This window comes from Ascaphus truei, chromosome 6 (assembly GCF_040206685.1).
Source record: "Ascaphus truei isolate aAscTru1 chromosome 6, aAscTru1.hap1, whole genome shotgun sequence".
NCBI classification, from domain to species: Eukaryota; Metazoa; Chordata; class Amphibia; order Anura; family Ascaphidae; genus Ascaphus; species Ascaphus truei.
In genome coordinates, this window is record NC_134488.1 from 648326 (window position 1) to 665834 (window position 17509).

Here is a 17509-nt window from a genome sequence, read left to right on the forward strand (position 1 = left end):
TAACCCCTGACTATACCGGGGATACGCTTATCACAATGCCTTTCTGGTCTGTGCTGAAGCAGGGCATTCTGGCAGCCAATTGGCTTGACCTTTATTAGTGAGCCTGATTACCCCCTCTCGGAACCACAGACTTAGAAATCGCCAGCTCATATACAGTGCATAAAATATATTTATATATATACCCTTATACACCATTTTAATAAAAAATATCAAAAAATTCTTCTAAGTCCCTCGGGAAGAGTGAAAGACGCGCACGTTCATTTTCAGAGCTCCTAGACTTTCTTATAAGAAGTTAGCCAAAAAGTAGCTTCTTAAAACGCTTAGGTTAAGTTTCAGAGTTGCTTCTAATGTACCAAAGCTGGACTTAGACATAATTTCACTCTCACAACATTTTGGCTGGTTGGAGACAGTCCGAACCACAAGTACCGGGTCCATGGTTATGGGCGTATACTGGGGGCACGGGGACGACTCCCATTAACCCCTGACTATACCGGGGATACGCTTATCACAATGCCTTTCTGGTCTGTGCTGAAGCAGGGCATTCTGGCAGCCAATTGGCTTGACCTTTATTAGTGAGCCTGATTACCCCCTCTCGGAACCACAGACATAGAAATCGCCAGCTCATATACAGTGCATAAAATATTTATATATATACCCTTATACACCATTTTAATAAAAAATATCACAAAATTCTTCTAAGTCCCTCGGGAAGAGTGAAAGACGCGCACGTTCATTTTCAGAGCTCCTAGACCTTCTTATAAGAAGTTAGCCAAAAAGTAGCTTCTTAAAACGCTTAGGTTAAGTTTCAGAGTTGCTTCTAATGTACCAAAGCTGGACTTAGACATAATTTCACTCTCACAACATTATGTCTGGTTGGAGACAGTCCGAACCACAAGTACCGGGTCCATGGTTATGGGCGTATACTGGGGGCACGGGGACGACTCCCATTAACCCCTGACTATACCGGGGATACGCTTATCACAATGCCTTTCTGGTCTGTGCTGAAGCAGGGCATTCTGGCAGCCAATTGGCTTGACCTTTATTAGTGAGCCTGGTTACCCCCTCTCGGAACCACAGACTTAGAAATCGCCAGCTCATATACAGTGCATAAAATATATTTATATATATACCCTTATACACCATTTTAATAAAAAATATCACAAAATTCTTCTAAGTCCCTCGGGAAGAGTGAAAGACGCGCACGTTCATTTTCAGAGCTCCTAGACCTTCTTATAAGAAGTTAGCCAAAAAGTAGCTTCGAAAAACGCTTAGGTTAAGTTTCAGAGTTGCTTCTAATGTACCAAAGCTGGACTTAGACATAATTTCACTCTCACAACATTTTGGCTGGTTGGAGACAGTCCGAACCACAAGTACCGGGTCCATGGTTATGGGCGTATACTGGGGGCACGGGGACGACTCCCATTAACCCCTGACTATACCGGGGATACGCTTATCACAATGCCTTTCTGGTCTGTGCTGAAGCAGGGCATTCTGGCAGCCAATTGGCTTGACCTTTATTAGTGAGCCTGATTACCCCCTCTCGGAACCACAGACTTAGAAATCGCCAGCTCATATACAGTGCATAAAATATTTATATATATACCCTTATACACCATTTTAATAAAAAATATCACAAAATTCTTCTAAGTCCCTCGGGAAGAGTGAAAGACGCGCACGTTCATTTTCAGAGCTCCTAGACCTTCTTATAAGAAGTTAGCCAAAAAGTAGCTTCGAAAAACGCTTAGGTTAAGTTTCAGAGTTGCTTCTAATGTACCAAAGCTGGACTTAGACATAATTTCACTCTCACAACATTTTGGCTGGTTGGAGACAGTCCGAACCACAAGTACCGGGTCCATGGTTATGGGCGTATACTGGGGGCACGGGGACGACTCCCATTAACCCCTGACTATACCGGGGATACGCTTATCACAATGCCTTTCTGGTCTGTGCTGAAGCAGGGCATTCTGGCAGCCAACTGGCTTGACCTTTATTAGTGAGCCTGATTACCCCCTCTCGGAAGCACAGACTTAGAAATCGCCAGCTCATATACAGTGCATAAAATATATTTATATATATACCCTTATACACCATTTTAATAAAAAATATCAAAAAATTCTTCTAAGTCCCTCGGGAAGAGTGAAAGACGCGCACGTTCATTTTCAGAGCTCCTAGACTTTCTTATAAGAAGTTAGCCAAAAAGTAGCTTCGAAAAACGCTTAGGTTAAGTTTCAGAGTTGCTTCTAATGTACCAAAGCTGGACTTAGACATAATTTCACTCTCACAACATTTTGGCTGGTTGGAGACAGTCCGAACCACAAGTACCGGGTCCATGGTTATGGGCGTATACTGGGGGCACGGGGACGACTCCCATTAACCCCTGACTATACCGGGGATACGCTTATCACAATGCCTTTCTGGTCTGTGCTGAAGCAGGGCATTCTGGCAGCCAATTGGCTTGACCTTTATTAGTGAGCCTGATTACCCCCTCTCGGAACCACAGACTTAGAAATCGCCAGCTCATATACAGTGCATAAAATATATTTATATATATACCCTTATACACCATTTTAATAAAAAATATCAAAAAATTCTTCTAAGTCCCTCGGGAAGAGTGAAAGACGCGCACGTTCATTTTCAGAGCTCCTAGACTTTCTTATAAGAAGTTAGCCAAAAAGTAGCTTCGAAAAACGCTTAGGTTAAGTTTCAGAGTTGCTTCTAATGTACCAAAGCTGGACTTAGACATAATTTCACTCTCACAACATTTTGGCTGGTTGGAGACAGTCCGAACCACAAGTACCGGGTCCATGGTTATGGGCGTATACTGGGGGCACGGGGACGACTCCCATTAACCCCTGACTATACCGGGGATACGCTTATCACATTGCCTTTCTGGTCTGTGCTGAAGCAGGGCATTCTGGCAGCCAATTGGCTTGACCTTTATTAGTGAGCCTGATTACCCCCTCTCGGAACCACAGACTTAGAAATCGCCAGCTCATATACAGTGCATAAAATATTTATATATATACCCTTATACACCATTTTAATAAAAAATATCACAAAATTCTTCTAAGTCCCTCGGGAAGAGTGAAAGACGCGCACGTTCATTTTCAGAGCTCCTAGACCTTCTTATAAGAAGTTAGCCAAAAAGTAGCTTCTTAAAACGCTTAGGTTAAGTTTCAGAGTTGCTTCTAATGTACCAAAGCTGGACTTAGACATAATTTCACTCTCACAACATTTTGGCTGGTTGGAGACAGTCCGAACCACAAGTACCGGGTCCATGGTTATGGGCGTATACTGGGGGCACGGGGACGACTCCCATTAACCCCTGACTATACCGGGGATACGCTTATCACAATGCCTTTCTGGTCTGTGCTGAAGCAGGGCATTCTGGCAGCCAATTGGCTTGACCTTTATTAGTGAGCCTGATTACCCCCTCTCGGAACCACAGACTTAGAAATCGCCAGCTCATATACAGTGCATAAAATATATTTATATATATACCCTTATACACCATTTTAATAAAAAATATCAAAAAATTCTTCTAAGTCCCTCGGGAAGAGTGAAAGACGCGCACGTTCATTTTCAGAGCTCCTAGACTTTCTTATAAGAAGTTAGCCAAAAAGTAGCTTCTTAAAACGCTTAGGTTAAGTTTCAGAGTTGCTTCTAATGTACCAAAGCTGGACTTAGACATAATTTCACTCTCACAACATTTTGGCTGGTTGGAGACAGTCCGAACCACAAGTACCGGGTCCATGGTTATGGGCGTATACTGGGGGCACGGGGACGACTCCCATTAACCCCTGACTATACCGGGGATACGCTTATCACAATGCCTTTCTGGTCTGTGCTGAAGCAGGGCATTCTGGCAGCCAATTGGCTTGACCTTTATTAGTGAGCCTGATTACCCCCTCTCGGAACCACAGACTTAGAAATCGCCAGCTCATATACAGTGCATAAAATATTTATATATATACCCTTATACACCATTTTAATAAAAAATATCACAAAATTCTTCTAAGTCCCTCGGGAAGAGTGAAAGACGCGCACGTTCATTTTCAGAGCTCCTAGACCTTCTTATAAGAAGTTAGCCAAAAAGTAGCTTCGAAAAACGCTTAGGTTAAGTTTCAGAGTTGCTTCTAATGTACCAAAGCTGGACTTAGACATAATTTCACTCTCACAACATTTTGGCTGGTTGGAGACAGTCCGAACCACAAGTACCGGGTCCATGGTTATGGGCGTATACTGGGGGCACGGGGACGACTCCCATTAACCCCTGACTATACCGGGGATACGCTTATCACAATGCCTTTCTGGTCTGTGCTGAAGCAGGGCATTCTGGCAGCCAACTGGCTTGACCTTTATTAGTGAGCCTGATTACCCCCTCTCGGAACCACAGACTTAGAAATCGCCAGCTCATATACAGTGCATAAAATATATTTATATATATACCCTTATACACCATTTTAATAAAAAATATCACAAAATTCTTCTAAGTCCCTCGGGAAGAGTGAAAGACGCGCACGTTCATTTTCAGAGCTCCTAGACTTTCTTATAAGAAGTTAGCCAAAAAGTAGCTTCGAAAAACGCTTAGGTTAAGTTTCAGAGTTGCTTCTAATGTACCAAAGCTGGACTTAGACATAATTTCACTCTCACAACATTTTGGCTGGTTGGAGACAGTCCGAACCACAAGTACCGGGTCCATGGTTATGGGCGTATACTGGGGGCACGGGGACGACTCCCATTAACCCCTGACTATACCGGGGATACGCTTATCACAATGCCTTTCTGGTCTGTGCTGAAGCAGGGCATTCTGGCAGCCAATTGGCTTGACCTTTATTAGTGAGCCTGATTACCCCCTCTCGGAACCACAGACTTAGAAATCGCCAGCTCAAATACAGTGCATAAAATATATTTATATATATACCCTTATACACCATTTTAATAAAAAATATCAAAAAATTCTTCTAAGTCCCTCGGGAAGAGTGAAAGACGCGCACGTTCATTTTCAGAGCTCCTAGACTTTCTTATAAGAAGTTAGCCAAAAAGTAGCTTCGAAAAACGCTTAGGTTAAGTTTCAGAGTTGCTTCTAATGTACCAAAGCTGGACTTAGACATAATTTCACTCTCACAACATTTTGGCTGGTTGGAGACAGTCCGAACCACAAGTACCGGGTCCATGGTTATGGGCGTATACTGGGGGCACGGGGACGACTCCCATTAACCCCTGACTATACCGGGGATACGCTTATCACATTGCCTTTCTGGTCTGTGCTGAAGCAGGGCATTCTGGCAGCCAATTGGCTTGACCTTTATTAGTGAGCCTGATTACCCCCTCTCGGAACCACAGACTTAGAAATCGCCAGCTCATATACAGTGCATAAAATATTTATATATATACCCTTATACACCATTTTAATAAAAAATATCACAAAATTCTTCTAAGTCCCTCGGGAAGATTGAAAGACGCGCACGTTCATTTTCAGAGCTCCTAGACCTTCTTATAAGAAGTTAGCCAAAAAGTAGCTTCTTAAAACGCTTAGGTTAAGTTTCAGAGTTGCTTCTAATGTACCAAAGCTGGACTTAGACATAATTTCACTCTCACAACATTTTGGCTGGTTGGAGACAGTCCGAACCACAAGTACCGGGTCCATGGTTATGGGCGTATACTGGGGGCACGGGGACGACTCCCATTAACCCCTGACTATACCGGGGATACGCTTATCACAATGCCTTTCTGGTCTGTGCTGAAGCAGGGCATTCTGGCAGCCAATTGGCTTGACCTTTATTAGTGAGCCTGATTACCCCCTCTCGGAACCACAGACTTAGAAATCGCCAGCTCATATACAGTGCATAAAATATTTATATATATACCCTTATACACCATTTTAATAAAAAATATCACAAAATTCTTCTAAGTCCCTCGGGAAGAGTGAAAGACGCGCACGTTCATTTTCAGAGCTCCTAGACCTTCTTATAAGAAGTTAGCCAAAAAGTAGCTTCGAAAAACGCTTAGGTTAAGTTTCAGAGTTGCTTCTAATGTACCAAAGCTGGACTTAGACATAATTTCACTCTCACAACATTTTGGCTGGTTGGAGACAGTCCGAACCACAAGTACCGGGTCCATGGTTATGGGCGTATACTGGGGGCACGGGGACGACTCCCATTAACCCCTGACTATACCGGGGATACGCTTATCACAATGCCTTTCTGGTCTGTGCTGAAGCAGGGCATTCTGGCAGCCAATTGGCTTGACCTTTATTAGTGAGCCTGATTACCCCCTCTCGGAACCACAGACTTAGAAATCGCCAGCTCATATACAGTGCATAAAATATATTTATATATATACCCTTATACACCATTTTAATAAAAAATATCAAAAAATTCTTCTAAGTCCCTCGGGAAGAGTGAAAGACGCGCACGTTCATTTTCAGAGCTCCTAGACTTTCTTATAAGAAGTTAGCCAAAAAGTAGCTTCGAAAAACGCTTAGGTTAAGTTTCAGAGTTGCTTCTAATGTACCAAAGCTGGACTTAGACATAATTTCACTCTCACAACATTTTGGCTGGTTGGAGACAGTCCGAACCACAAGTACCGGGTCCATGGTTATGGGCGTATACTGGGGGCACGGGGACGACTCCCATTAACCCCTGACTATACCGGGGATACGCTTATCACATTGCCTTTCTGGTCTGTGCTGAAGCAGGGCATTCTGGCAGCCAATTGGCTTGACCTTTATTAGTGAGCCTGATTACCCCCTCTCGGAACCACAGACTTAGAAATCGCCAGCTCATATACAGTGCATAAAATATTTATATATATACCCTTATACACCATTTTAATAAAAAATATCACAAAATTCTTCTAAGTCCCTCGGGAAGAGTGAAAGACGCGCACGTTCATTTTCAGAGCTCCTAGACCTTCTTATAAGAAGTTAGCCAAAAAGTAGCTTCTTAAAACGCTTAGGTTAAGTTTCAGAGTTGCTTCTAATGTACCAAAGCTGGACTTAGACATAATTTCACTCTCACAACATTTTGGCTGGTTGGAGACAGTCCGAACCACAAGTACCGGGTCCATGGTTATGGGCGTATACTGGGGGCACGGGGACGACTCCCATTAACCCCTGACTATACCGGGGATACGCTTATCACAATGCCTTTCTGGTCTGTGCTGAAGCAGGGCATTCTGGCAGCCAATTGGCTTGACCTTTATTAGTGAGCCTGATTACCCCCTCTCGGAACCACAGACTTAGAAATCGCCAGCTCATATACAGTGCATAAAATATATTTATATATATACCCTTATACACCATTTTAATAAAAAATATCACAAAATTCTTCTAAGTCCCTCGGGAAGATTGAAAGACGCGCACGTTCATTTTCAGAGCTCCTAGACCTTCTTATAAGAAGTTAGCCAAAAAGTAGCTTCTTAAAACGCTTAGGTTAAGTTTCAGAGTTGCTTCTAATGTACCAAAGCTGGACTTAGACATAATTTCACTCTCACAACATTTTGGCTGGTTGGAGACAGTCCGAACCACAAGTACCGGGTCCATGGTTATGGGCGTATACTGGGGGCACGGGGACGACTCCCATTAACCCCTGACTATACCGGGGATACGCTTATCACAATGCCTTTCTGGTCTGTGCTGAAGCAGGGCATTCTGGCAGCCAATTGGCTTGACCTTTATTAGTGAGCCTGATTACCCCCTCTCGGAACCACAGACTTAGAAATCGCCAGCTCATATACTGTACAGTGCATAAAATATATTTATATATATACCCTTATACACCATTTTAATAAAAAATATCACAAAATTCTTCTAAGTCCCTCGGGAAGAGTGAAAGACGCGCACGTTCATTTTCAGAGCTCCTAGACCTTCTTATAAGAAGTTAGCCAAAAAGTAGCTTCGAAAAACGCTTAGGTTAAGTTTCAGAGTTGCTTCTAATGTACCAAAGCTGGACTTAGACATAATTTCACTCTCACAACATTTTTGCTGGTTGGAGACAGTCCGAACCACAAGTACCGGGTCCATGGTTATGGGCGTATACTGGGGGCACGGGGACGACTCCCATTAACCCCTGACTATACCGGGGATACGCTTATCACAATGCCTTTCTGGTCTGTGCTGAAGCAGGGCATTCTGGCAGCCAATTGACTTGACCTTTATTAGTGAGCCTGATTACCCCCTCTCGGAACCACAGACTTAGAAATCGCCAGCTCATATACAGTGCATAAAATATATTTATATATATACCCTTATACACCATTTTAATGAAAAATATCACAAAATTCTTCTAAGTCCCTCGGGAAGAGTGAAAGACGCGCACGTTCATTTTCAGAGCTCCTAGACCTTCTTATAAGAAGTTAGCCAAAAAGTAGCTTCGAAAAACGCTTAGGTTAAGTTTCAGAGTTGCTTCTAATGTACCAAAGCTGGACTTAGACATAATTTCACTCTCACAACATTTTGGCTGGTTGGAGACAGTCCGAACCACAAGTACCGGGTCCATGGTTATGGGCGTATACTGGGGGCACGGGGACGACTCCCATTAACCCCTGACTATACCGGGGATACGCTTATCACAATGCCTTTCTGGTCTGTGCTGAAGCAGGGCATTCTGGCAGCCAATTGGCTTGACCTTTATTAGTGAGCCTGATTACCCCCTCTCGGAACCACAGACTTAGAAATCGCCAGCTCATATACAGTGCATAAAATATATTTATATATATACCCTTATACACCATTTTAATAAAAAATATCAAAAAATTCTTCTAAGTCCCTCGGGAAGAGTGAAAGACGCGCACGTTCATTTTCAGAGCTCCTAGACTTTCTTATAAGAAGTTAGCCAAAAAGTAGCTTCGAAAAACGCTTAGGTTAAGTTTCAGAGTTGCTTCTAATGTACCAAAGCTGGACTTAGACATAATTTCACTCTCACAACATTTTGGCTGGTTGGAGACAGTCCGAACCACAAGTACCGGGTCCATGGTTATGGGCGTATACTGGGGGCACGGGGACGACTCCCATTAACCCCTGACTATACCGGGGATACGCTTATCACAATGCCTTTCTGGTCTGTGCTGAAGCAGGGCATTCTGGCAGCCAATTGACTTGACCTTTATTAGTGAGCCTGATTACCCCCTCTCGGAACCACAGACTTAGAAATCGCCAGCTCATATACAGTGCATAAAATATATTTATATATATACCCTTATACACCATTTTAATGAAAAATATCACAAAATTCTTCTAAGTCCCTCGGGAAGAGTGAAAGACGCGCACGTTCATTTTCAGAGCTCCTAGACCTTCTTATAAGAAGTTAGCCAAAAAGTAGCTTCGAAAAACGCTTAGGTTAAGTTTCAGAGTTGCTTCTAATGTACCAAAGCTGGACTTAGACATAATTTCACTCTCACAACATTTTGGCTGGTTGGAGACAGTCCGAACCACAAGTACCGGGTCCATGGTTATGGGCGTATACTGGGGGCACGGGGACGACTCCCATTAACCCCTGACTATACCGGGGATACGCTTATCACAATGCCTTTCTGGTCTGTGCTGAAGCAGGGCATTCTGGCAGCCAATTGGCTTGACCTTTATTAGTGAGCCTGATTACCCCCTCTCGGAACCACAGACTTAGAAATCGCCAGCTCATATACAGTGCATAAAATATATTTATATATATACCCTTATACACCATTTTAATAAAAAATATCAAAAAATTCTTCTAAGTCCCTCGGGAAGAGTGAAAGACGCGCACGTTCATTTTCAGAGCTCCTAGACTTTCTTATAAGAAGTTAGCCAAAAAGTAGCTTCGAAAAACGCTTAGGTTAAGTTTCAGAGTTGCTTCTAATGTACCAAAGCTGGACTTAGACATAATTTCACTCTCACAACATTTTGGCTGGTTGGAGACAGTCCGAACCACAAGTACCGGGTCCATGGTTATGGGCGTATACTGGGGGCACGGGGACGACTCCCATTAACCCCTGACTATACCGGGGATACGCTTATCACATTGCCTTTCTGGTCTGTGCTGAAGCAGGGCATTCTGGCAGCCAATTGGCTTGACCTTTATTAGTGAGCCTGATTACCCCCTCTCGGAACCACAGACTTAGAAATCGCCAGCTCATATACAGTGCATAAAATATTTATATATATACCCTTATACACCATTTTAATAAAAAATATCACAAAATTCTTCTAAGTCCCTCGGGAAGAGTGAAAGACGCGCACGTTCATTTTCAGAGCTCCTAGACCTTCTTATAAGAAGTTAGCCAAAAAGTAGCTTCTTAAAACGCTTAGGTTAAGTTTCAGAGTTGCTTCTAATGTACCAAAGCTGGACTTAGACATAATTTCACTCTCACAACATTTTGGCTGGTTGGAGACAGTCCGAACCACAAGTACCGGGTCCATGGTTATGGGCGTATACTGGGGGCACGGGGACGACTCCCATTAACCCCTGACTATACCGGGGATACGCTTATCACAATGCCTTTCTGGTCTGTGCTGAAGCAGGGCATTCTGGCAGCCAATTGGCTTGACCTTTATTAGTGAGCCTGATTACCCCCTCTCGGAACCACAGACTTAGAAATCGCCAGCTCATATACTGTACAGTGCATAAAATATATTTATATATATACCCTTATACACCATTTTAATAAAAAATATCACAAAATTCTTCTAAGTCCCTCGGGAAGAGTGAAAGACGCGCACGTTCATTTTAAGAGCTCCTAGACCTTCTTATAAGAAGTTAGCCAAAAAGTAGCTTCGAAAAACGCTTAGGTTAAGTTTCAGAGTTGCTTCTAATGTACCAAAGCTGGACTTAGACATAATTTCACTCTCACAACATTTTTGCTGGTTGGAGACAGTCCGAACCACAAGTACCGGGTCCATGGTTATGGGCGTATACTGGGGGCACGGGGACGACTCCCATTAACCCCTGACTATACCGGGGATACGCTTATCACAATGCCTTTCTGGTCTGTGCTGAAGCAGGGCATTCTGGCAGCCAATTGACTTGACCTTTATTAGTGAGCCTGATTACCCCCTCTCGGAACCACAGACTTAGAAATCGCCAGCTCATATACAGTGCATAAAATATATTTATATATATACCCTTATACACCATTTTAATGAAAAATATCACAAAATTCTTCTAAGTCCCTCGGGAAGAGTGAAAGACGCGCACGTTCATTTTTAGAGCTCCTAGACCTTCTTATAAGAAGTTAGCCAAAAAGTAGCTTCGAAAAACGCTTAGGTTAAGTTTCAGAGTTGCTTCTAATGTACCAAAGCTGGACTTAGACATAATTTCACTCTCACAACATTTTGGCTGGTTGGAGACAGTCCGAACCACAAGTACCGGGTCCATGGTTATGGGCGTATACTGGGGGCACGGGGACGACTCCCATTAACCCCTGACTATACCGGGGATACGCTTATCACAATGCCTTTCTGGTCTGTGCTGAAGCAGGGCATTCTGGCAGCCAATTGACTTGACCTTTATTAGTGAGCCTGATTACCCCCTCTCGGAACCACAGACTTAGAAATCGCCAGCTCATATACAGTGCATAAAATATATTTATATATATACCCTTATACACCATTTTAATGAAAAATATCACAAAATTCTTCTAAGTCCCTCGGGAAGAGTGAAAGACGCGCACGTTCATTTTCAGAGCTCCTAGACCTTCTTATAAGAAGTTAGCCAAAAAGTAGCTTCGAAAAACGCTTAGGTTAAGTTTCAGAGTTGCTTCTAATGTACCAAAGCTGGACTTAGACATAATTTCACTCTCACAACATTTTGGCTGGTTGGAGACAGTCCGAACCACAAGTACCGGGTCCATGGTTATGGGCGTATACTGGGGGCACGGGGACGACTCCCATTAACCCCTGACTATACCGGGGATACGCTTATCACAATGCCTTTCTGGTCTGTGCTGAAGCAGGGCATTCTGGCAGCCAATTGGCTTGACCTTTATTAGTGAGCCTGATTACCCCCTCTCGGAACCACAGACTTAGAAATCGCCAGCTCATATACAGTGCATAAAATATATTTATATATATACCCTTATACACCATTTTAATAAAAAATATCAAAAAATTCTTCTAAGTCCCTCGGGAAGAGTGAAAGACGCGCACGTTCATTTTCAGAGCTCCTAGACTTTCTTATAAGAAGTTAGCCAAAAAGTAGCTTCGAAAAACGCTTAGGTTAAGTTTCAGAGTTGCTTCTAATGTACCAAAGCTGGACTTAGACATAATTTCACTCTCACAACATTTTGGCTGGTTGGAGACAGTCCGAACCACAAGTACCGGGTCCATGGTTATGGGCGTATACTGGGGGCACGGGGACGACTCCCATTAACCCCTGACTATACCGGGGATACGCTTATCACATTGCCTTTCTGGTCTGTGCTGAAGCAGGGCATTCTGGCAGCCAATTGGCTTGACCTTTATTAGTGAGCCTGATTACCCCCTCTCGGAACCACAGACTTAGAAATCGCCAGCTCATATACAGTGCATAAAATATTTATATATATACCCTTATACACCATTTTAATAAAAAATATCACAAAATTCTTCTAAGTCCCTCGGGAAGAGTGAAAGACGCGCACGTTCATTTTCAGAGCTCCTAGACCTTCTTATAAGAAGTTAGCCAAAAAGTAGCTTCTTAAAACGCTTAGGTTAAGTTTCAGAGTTGCTTCTAATGTACCAAAGCTGGACTTAGACATAATTTCACTCTCACAACATTTTGGCTGGTTGGAGACAGTCCGAACCACAAGTACCGGGTCCATGGTTATGGGCGTATACTGGGGGCACGGGGACGACTCCCATTAACCCCTGACTATACCGGGGATACGCTTATCACAATGCCTTTCTGGTCTGTGCTGAAGCAGGGCATTCTGGCAGCCAATTGGCTTGACCTTTATTAGTGAGCCTGATTACCCCCTCTCGGAACCACAGACTTAGAAATCGCCAGCTCATATACAGTGCATAAAATATATTTATATATATACCCTTATACACCATTTTAATAAAAAATATCAAAAAATTCTTCTAAGTCCCTCGGGAAGAGTGAAAGACGCGCACGTTCATTTTCAGAGCTCCTAGACTTTCTTATAAGAAGTTAGCCAAAAAGTAGCTTCGAAAAACGCTTAGGTTAAGTTTCAGAGTTGCTTCTAATGTACCAAAGCTGGACTTAGACATAATTTCACTCTCACAACATTTTGGCTGGTTGGAGACAGTCCGAACCACAAGTACCGGGTCCATGGTTATGGGCGTATACTGGGGGCACGGGGACGACTCCCATTAACCCCTGACTATACCGGGGATACGCTTATCACATTGCCTTTCTGGTCTGTGCTGAAGCAGGGCATTCTGGCAGCCAATTGGCTTGACCTTTATTAGTGAGCCTGATTACCCCCTCTCGGAACCACAGACTTAGAAATCGCCAGCTCATATACAGTGCATAAAATATTTATATATATACCCTTATACACCATTTTAATAAAAAATATCACAAAATTCTTCTAAGTCCCTCGGGAAGAGTGAAAGACGCGCACGTTCATTTTCAGAGCTCCTAGACCTTCTTATAAGAAGTTAGCCAAAAAGTAGCTTCTTAAAACGCTTAGGTTAAGTTTCAGAGTTGCTTCTAATGTACCAAAGCTGGACTTAGACATAATTTCACTCTCACAACATTTTGGCTGGTTGGAGACAGTCCGAACCACAAGTACCGGGTCCATGGTTATGGGCGTATACTGGGGGCACGGGGACGACTCCCATTAACCCCTGACTATACCGGGGATACGCTTATCACAATGCCTTTCTGGTCTGTGCTGAAGCAGGGCATTCTGGCAGCCAATTGGCTTGACCTTTATTAGTGAGCCTGATTACCCCCTCTCGGAACCACAGACTTAGAAATCGCCAGCTCATATACAGTGCATAAAATATATTTATATATATACCCTTATACACCATTTTAATAAAAAATATCACAAAATTCTTCTAAGTCCCTCGGGAAGATTGAAAGACGCGCACGTTCATTTTCAGAGCTCCTAGACCTTCTTATAAGAAGTTAGCCAAAAAGTAGCTTCTTAAAACGCTTAGGTTAAGTTTCAGAGTTGCTTCTAATGTACCAAAGCTGGACTTAGACATAATTTCACTCTCACAACATTTTGGCTGGTTGGAGACAGTCCGAACCACAAGTACCGGGTCCATGGTTATGGGCGTATACTGGGGGCACGGGGACGACTCCCATTAACCCCTGACTATACCGGGGATACGCTTATCACAATGCCTTTCTGGTCTGTGCTGAAGCAGGGCATTCTGGCAGCCAATTGGCTTGACCTTTATTAGTGAGCCTGATTACCCCCTCTCGGAACCACAGACTTAGAAATCGCCAGCTCATATACTGTACAGTGCATAAAATATATTTATATATATACCCTTATACACCATTTTAATAAAAAATATCACAAAATTCTTCTAAGTCCCTCGGGAAGAGTGAAAGACGCGCACGTTCATTTTCAGAGCTCCTAGACCTTCTTATAAGAAGTTAGCCAAAAAGTAGCTTCGAAAAACGCTTAGGTTAAGTTTCAGAGTTGCTTCTAATGTACCAAAGCTGGACTTAGACATAATTTCACTCTCACAACATTTTTGCTGGTTGGAGACAGTCCGAACCACAAGTACCGGGTCCATGGTTATGGGCGTATACTGGGGGCACGGGGACGACTCCCATTAACCCCTGACTATACCGGGGATACGCTTATCACAATGCCTTTCTGGTCTGTGCTGAAGCAGGGCATTCTGGCAGCCAATTGACTTGACCTTTATTAGTGAGCCTGATTACCCCCTCTCGGAACCACAGACTTAGAAATCGCCAGCTCATATACAGTGCATAAAATATATTTATATATATACCCTTATACACCATTTTAATGAAAAATATCACAAAATTCTTCTAAGTCCCTCGGGAAGAGTGAAAGACGCGCACGTTCATTTTCAGAGCTCCTAGACCTTCTTATAAGAAGTTAGCCAAAAAGTAGCTTCGAAAAACGCTTAGGTTAAGTTTCAGAGTTGCTTCTAATGTACCAAAGCTGGACTTAGACATAATTTCACTCTCACAACATTTTGGCTGGTTGGAGACAGTCCGAACCACAAGTACCGGGTCCATGGTTATGGGCGTATACTGGGGGCACGGGGACGACTCCCATTAACCCCTGACTATACCGGGGATACGCTTATCACAATGCCTTTCTGGTCTGTGCTGAAGCAGGGCATTCTGGCAGCCAATTGGCTTGACCTTTATTAGTGAGCCTGATTACCCCCTCTCGGAACCACAGACTTAGAAATCGCCAGCTCATATACAGTGCATAAAATATATTTATATATATACCCTTATACACCATTTTAATAAAAAATATCAAAAAATTCTTCTAAGTCCCTCGGGAAGAGTGAAAGACGCGCACGTTCATTTTCAGAGCTCCTAGACTTTCTTATAAGAAGTTAGCCAAAAAGTAGCTTCGAAAAACGCTTAGGTTAAGTTTCAGAGTTGCTTCTAATGTACCAAAGCTGGACTTAGACATAATTTCACTCTCACAACATTTTGGCTGGTTGGAGACAGTCCGAACCACAAGTACCGGGTCCATGGTTATGGGCGTATACTGGGGGCACGGGGACGACTCCCATTAACCCCTGACTATACCGGGGATACGCTTATCACAATGCCTTTCTGGTCTGTGCTGAAGCAGGGCATTCTGGCAGCCAATTGACTTGACCTTTATTAGTGAGCCTGATTACCCCCTCTCGGAACCACAGACTTAGAAATCGCCAGCTCATATACAGTGCATAAAATATATTTATATATATACCCTTATACACCATTTTAATGAAAAATATCACAAAATTCTTCTAAGTCCCTCGGGAAGAGTGAAAGACGCGCACGTTCATTTTCAGAGCTCCTAGACCTTCTTATAAGAAGTTAGCCAAAAAGTAGCTTCGAAAAACGCTTAGGTTAAGTTTCAGAGTTGCTTCTAATGTACCAAAGCTGGACTTAGACATAATTTCACTCTCACAACATTTTGGCTGGTTGGAGACAGTCCGAACCACAAGTACCGGGTCCATGGTTATGGGCGTATACTGGGGGCACGGGGACGACTCCCATTAACCCCTGACTATACCGGGGATACGCTTATCACAATGCCTTTCTGGTCTGTGCTGAAGCAGGGCATTCTGGCAGCCAATTGGCTTGACCTTTATTAGTGAGCCTGATTACCCCCTCTCGGAACCACAGACTTAGAAATCGCCAGCTCATATACAGTGCATAAAATATATTTATATATATACCCTTATACACCATTTTAATAAAAAATATCAAAAAATTCTTCTAAGTCCCTCGGGAAGAGTGAAAGACGCGCACGTTCATTTTCAGAGCTCCTAGACTTTCTTATAAGAAGTTAGCCAAAAAGTAGCTTCGAAAAACGCTTAGGTTAAGTTTCAGAGTTGCTTCTAATGTACCAAAGCTGGACTTAGACATAATTTCACTCTCACAACATTTTGGCTGGTTGGAGACAGTCCGAACCACAAGTACCGGGTCCATGGTTATGGGCGTATACTGGGGGCACGGGGACGACTCCCATTAACCCCTGACTATACCGGGGATACGCTTATCACATTGCCTTTCTGGTCTGTGCTGAAGCAGGGCATTCTGGCAGCCAATTGGCTTGACCTTTATTAGTGAGCCTGATTACCCCCTCTCGGAACCACAGACTTAGAAATCGCCAGCTCATATACAGTGCATAAAATATTTATATATATACCCTTATACACCATTTTAATAAAAAATATCACAAAATTCTTCTAAGTCCCTCGGGAAGAGTGAAAGACGCGCACGTTCATTTTCAGAGCTCCTAGACCTTCTTATAAGAAGTTAGCCAAAAAGTAGCTTCTTAAAACGCTTAGGTTAAGTTTCAGAGTTGCTTCTAATGTACCAAAGCTGGACTTAGACATAATTTCACTCTCACAACATTTTGGCTGGTTGGAGACAGTCCGAACCACAAGTACCGGGTCCATGGTTATGGGCGTATACTGGGGGCACGGGGACGACTCCCATTAACCCCTGACTATACCGGGGATACGCTTATCACAATGCCTTTCTGGTCTGTGCTGAAGCAGGGCATTCTGGCAGCCAATTGGCTTGACCTTTATTAGTGAGCCTGATTACCCCCTCTCGGAACCACAGACTTAGAAATCGCCAGCTCATATACTGTACAGTGCATAAAATATATTTATATATATACCCTTATACACCATTTTAATAAAAAATATCACAAAATTCTTCTAAGTCCCTCGGGAAGAGTGAAAGACGCGCACGTTCATTTTAAGAGCTCCTAGACCTTCTTATAAGAAGTTAGCCAAAAAGTAGCTTCGAAAAACGCTTAGGTTAAGTTTCAGAGTTGCTTCTAATGTACCAAAGCTGGACTTAGACATAATTTCACTCTCACAACATTTTTGCTGGTTGGAGACAGT